The following is a 5945-nucleotide window of genomic DNA, read 5'->3' as shown; positions in this document are numbered from 1 at the left end:
GTATTATATTCAATTGTAATAAACACGCCCTTCTTTTCACTTAAATGAAATTTTTTTATTGTTTATTATCTAAATGATAAAAGTGCGTTGACATAAGTTTAAAATTTCTTGTAAACTTGTTTTACAAAACCGTTCAGTTTGACGTCAATCGATTTCTTTATTGTTATAAATAGAACTCGAAGATAAAAAATAATTTTTATTATTTCTTGGTTCTTCTTATAAAATTAGAACTTTTGTAAAATAATCTGTGGTCGTTTGAATAAACAAATGTGTTGAAATTGTGCATAATAGATGCATAACGCATAATATTCTTACCCCGTTGTTTCAGCAATAATTATTAAGCAATTTGCTCTTGTGTTTATTCTTTTTATCAACTTTTCATTGAAATAATTGTTAGTAATTATAATTTATGTTCCTACGTAAGTGCATTGGCAATAAGTGCACTATCGTTCTTAAATTAACTGATTACGTATTGCATCAATATTTGTTAAACGTCTTCATGCTTATATTTATACATATAACTTTATCCATATGCTGATGAGATTGATTTGTTAATAACAAAGGTTGAAATTGCGTCTAAATTTATTTACAACTAGCCTAGACCCGCGACTTCGCCTGATTGTAATTATTTCTAATTATTTATGAGAAATGCCAAACAGACAGACAAATAGACAAAATAATTTATATTTAATAACATTTTAATAAGTTTTGAAGTTAAGAAAAATCAGTTATTTCAATATTACTTAGAGGTAGACACATCAAGTTTATTTATATGACGACGTGTGATGTATTTAGAAAAAGCTCCAAATGGTTTCTAAAATTCCGTGCTAGTTTTTCGAGTTACTTTTTTTTTGTACATTTTTACACACATTATTTTGTGTTCTATCTAGTTTTATCAGTAGGTAGTGTTTTCACCAAGATTTCTACCGTTTAATACTCATGTTAGATGTAACTTCACGAACTTTTCAGAAATGGACCATAAAATTCTAGATACTTTGCAATTTTATTAGTTACGCAATATATTCTGTGGTTAACTGTTAAAAATTCGGTTTAGTTTAATGGGCATAATAATGCGTTTGTCGTTAGTTAGTTGTAAATACTTTATGAAATAAAACATCGATTAAATAAGTAAAGCAAAGGAAATACGAGATGATTTAATAAAATTTATGTTACAATAGGAATTTTAGAGATGTAGGGTACAGTAGTAATAATATAAGAAACGAGACAGGGGTCATTTTGATAGAAAATTAAGAAAAAGGCAGATAGATGGAAAGAATATTTAAAAAAAAAAAACCTATACGCAGGCCATGAGTTAGGAGATATACTACAGATGGAAGATGGTGTGGAGATCAGTGAGCCAGGTTATCTCATAATGAGAAAAGAGTTCGATGTAGCATTAAAAAAACTTAAATAATAAGGCGCCAGGTACAGATGGGATACAGGCAGAAATTCTAAAACATGCAAGACAAGAGATTAGAGATCGTGTGTTTAAGCTAGTTAGACATATTTACGAGATGGGGAAAGTCCCAGAAGATTATAAACGGAACGTGGTAGTAATCATACCTAAAAGATGAGGCGCGGATAGGTGCGAGACATTCGGAACAATTAGCTTAACTTCCCATGCGTCAAAAATCTTACCTAGACTTGTACAGAGGAGGATGGAAAAAAGGGCGGAAGAACTATTAGGGGAAGATCAATATGGGTTTAGAAGAAATAGAGGAACGCGAGAGGTTATTCTAGCTTTACGGGTAATAATAGACAAAACGATAGAAAAAGGAAAGAGTGCGTTCATAGGATATTTGTAGATTTAGAAAAGGTTTTTGACAATGTTAAATGGGACATGATGTTTAATATACTAAAAAATGTAGGGATGAATTACAGAGATAGAAGAGTGATACTTAGTTTGTATAAAGAGCAACAGGCAGTTATAGAGATGGGGCTGCAACGTAGAGAAGTAAATATTAGGAAGAGAGTCAGACAGGGGTGCACACTGTCACCGTTACTTTTTAAATCTATACATCGAAGACGCGATCAACATCATTAAAGAGCGCACAACTGTAGGGATAGATGATATACTGGGGCAAAAGATTAATATGCTTTGATTTGCAGATGATATAGCACTATTAGCATTTAGCAAGGAGTTAGAGATAGCTTTAAATAAAANGAGTTTTTTAACCACAGACCTTTTGACATTTTGTATTTAAGCCATTTCTATGCCGTGTGCAATGCCTGCTTCACAGGACAAATGCACAATTGATAAGCGACAAAATCTACTATCTTTCGGCGACGCTTTGATTTGCAGATGATATAGCACTATTAGCATTTAGCAAGGAGTTAGAGATAGCTTTAAATAAAACGGAAGCGGTATTGACCAAAACAGTACTGTATAAAAATAAATAAAAGTAAAACAAAAAGAAAAAGTAGGTAAAGAGCGAATATAAAGAATAGAAGAAATGCTTACATTATTTTTTAAAATTATGAAATAAATATACCGGATAGTGTTTCCTTGAAATTAATTACCTAATGTATGAACTATGATGTTTGTAAGGAAAAAAGATAAGAGGGGCCTCTCAAAGACCTTTCGTTATCTGTCAACGTTATTCCATTTCGGAATCATCAAATATTTTTGTAATTTCCTCTCATAAATACAGTTTTTAATTTAGACTTATTTTTACAATAGTGCAACTAGATGTAAATGACTAAATGACAGTAAACTAAATGTACTTTTTAAATTTTTGTATTGTTTGAGGTAACTTTTTGATTAAATTTTTGATAGTCGAATAGATCTGAAGTATAATGTGAAATAAAGAAATCAAACATACGGTAAATATTTCCTAATATCACTGTTAGGAGTGAAACTTGTTTCACAACTATTTTTATTACAACCGATAGTTTTTCTTGTATTTTCTTCTTAACCTTTTCCCCTTTACTGACGTAAATAGATAAGGAAATTTTGCCAGCTTTATAAAAAATATGCGTGATAGGACTCACGTAAACACAACCAGCTACAGATACATGTATTATATTCAATGTGCGAAGTTATATAGCCAGGGTGTAATGCTGTAAAACCAACAAAAATTGCCCTTACTTCCCTCGAACTACCCTGGTCAAATATGTTCATTTTAAAGGTTGTTTCAGTTTTTCAAAATGGTTGGAAAATTTTGCTTTTGTTTTTAGTTTAGTTTAGATAATGTGAAACGTTAGGTTATTAGTAAACAGAAATTTTCACAATTATATTCTTGAAATTCCCATTTTGTAAGACATAAATTAGACATTGGAAATCCTTACTGTAACACACAATCTGTTGATTGCACATTTTCTGATTTTTTCTGTATATTTAACGATAAGCTTTTCTTCATATAAATAATAATTCATGATACTTTGCGGTTTTGAAAAAGTGGTAAACTATTCCGTATAATTGCGATAAGCTGTTGAATGAACCACAACCAGCTCAATTCTGTGTAATACATTTTTGCATGTATTTTCCAGCAAGTAATTCATTGTCATAATTAATTAAGATAAATTATCTCGTACAAAAATTCTTTTCGAAATGATATATTATTAATTAATCCTCGACACTTCACACCCACATTCAGTGTTTATTTAATAGATATTCCCTTATCATTTCGAGGTGTAACTGGAGTGAAAATTTTCCTTATGAAACAATACCTACAATATTATGAAAGATAAAAAGATAAGGTTGTATCCACCTACTTGATAAGACATATTTGAATACCTCTATTAATTGTTTAAATCAACAGACGAAGTTTCATTGTTAGTATTTTATGATTATAAATATTTATTATAAAATATTGAAAGAATGAGGCTCTACCTATGTATAATTAGGTTTAAAGACCCGTTAAGTTACAGAGCTAAATTGTTAAGGTGCTGATAAAAACTCACAAAACTTACAATAACAACAATAAATAGAATGTTAATACAAGTATTAACTGTAATACTTTTATCAAGTACAATATAATGTAATAATTATGTAGGTACAGCTACGTGCAAATATTTTTCGTTGATTAGCTCGAAGCTATATTCGCGACAAAATTTTTCAGCGACAAATCATAACCCTTAGGGTATTTTTCAATGCATGAGCCATGAATACTACCACCTTCGCTGGATAGCTGAAGGATGGACCAGCGATAAAATGGGTAAAACTACTATCTTTTAGTGACAAATCGTGACCTTTACAGTATTTTTATACGCCATTTTTATGTCATTTGTGGTGCCAGCTTCACTGGATAGTTGCACAATAAACTAGCGACAAAATCTACTATTTTTCGGCGACAAATTAACGACAAATCACAACCCTTATGGTATTTTTCTATGCATACGCCACGTATAATACCACCTTCGCTAGACAGCTGAAGAATGTACCAAGTACCATCTTTTAATGACAAATTAGCGACAAATAAATAACCCTTAGAGTATTATTTAAGCCATTTCTATGCCGTGTGCAGTGCCTGCTTCACAGGACAAATGCACAATTGATAAGCGACAAAATCTACTATCTTTCGGCGACAAATCATAACCCTGACAGTATTTCTCTACGCCATTTCAATTTTGAGATAATACGCTGTTTTTACGCAGCTTTATATCAGGCTGTCTATTTTCAACGACAAATTTTTAGATTTGCTAATAAATTAGCGTAAAATTGTAGTGAAGATATTTTAGAAAATGCATAATTATATCGACCCAGATGTCTCACCGAGGTAGTCAGACTACAAATTAGATTTTAGGATGCGCCTTTCATTGAGAAGGCCATGAGAAAGTCTTGCTAAATGACATTATGCATTTTGGTAAACAAAACAGTTTCACATTAAGTTGTTTAGTAGAGTGACCAAGAGAACGACTTTATTCTTGTGTACTGTTAGTAAATAAACTTTACAAGAATTTACCTCTTCAATTTTGATAATGCACAAAAAGGTATGACAACTTCAGAACCTTTACTGGTAATAGGTATCTACAAAAGTACATTGTAGTTAGTTTTCAAATTTGTAATAGATTTTATTCAAAATTAGTGGCTTGTTCAAAGCAAAGGCTTTAATATAGTAAAGACGATTCTAGAAGTCCCTAACTTTTAAAAAAGACAAGAAAAAAATACAAAAATTGCTTTTGTCTTTTGAACTTAATAACGGATGGTATGCATATTTCATTTCATTTTATGTTATATTAATTATTCTTTTATGCAAGAAATGTTATTTTGAAGTTATTTGGAAAAACTTTGGGTAGATTTTACGAATGTATTGAGAATTATTGTAGATAATCTGATTACATACACTTAGAGCAATTAATAGATTTTTTTAAACACCGTGTTGATTACCTTAAATCCCTTCTTGCTATTTAAAATTACAATCATAATCACTGTCGTAACTTTTTATGGTCTTAGATATTCTTTTGAATTTTTGCATGCCAAATAAACAAACCTACCTAGCTAGCTGATCACGCTTAAGAAACGTGCGCTTCACGTGAACCGCTAAGGTAATCAACCAATCCGATAATTGTTTCACACAGGTGTCATGCACTTAAGTACGCTTACGTTCACAGGTAGGCCTACTTTGATTACATTTTATATTTACCGGTTATAACTTTGCGAGCGTATGTGTCAAGTAGGAGCGACTGTATTGTTTTTGTTTTAGTTCAGTAATACGAAAATTTGTTTGAATGTGTCAAAAAATGTTTCATAAAAGTTCTCTTACAGGATCAGAATCGACAGGTAAGAAGTGAAATTCTATTACGCCATTTCTGTCTGGAAAAATTATTTAGGTGTATGATAGAAAATACTTCTGGAATATTCTACGTTCGTCGAATTTGTTAGGTATCAAATAAATAAAGTTCTTAATAAAATTCATGATTTGAATTATAGATACATATATTTGTATTTATTAGTAATAAATCTATTTTTTTATAAGTACCTACATTTTATTTGAGTATTTATT

General features: G+C 30.7%; 1 protein-coding gene across 1 annotated transcript in view; it reads left to right on the top strand.

The window, feature by feature from the left end:
- LOC108734316 overlaps window positions 1-5945 on the top strand; it is a 27476-nt gene that overhangs the window by 664 nt on the left and 20867 nt on the right. The window lies entirely within an intron of this gene.

This window comes from Agrilus planipennis, unplaced genomic scaffold (assembly GCF_000699045.2).
Source record: "Agrilus planipennis isolate EAB-ADULT unplaced genomic scaffold, Apla_2.0 scaffold83, whole genome shotgun sequence".
Taxonomy (NCBI): domain Eukaryota; kingdom Metazoa; phylum Arthropoda; class Insecta; order Coleoptera; family Buprestidae; genus Agrilus; species Agrilus planipennis.
Note: the sequence above shows the minus strand (reverse complement) of the source record. Positions and strands in the feature narration are given on the sequence as shown.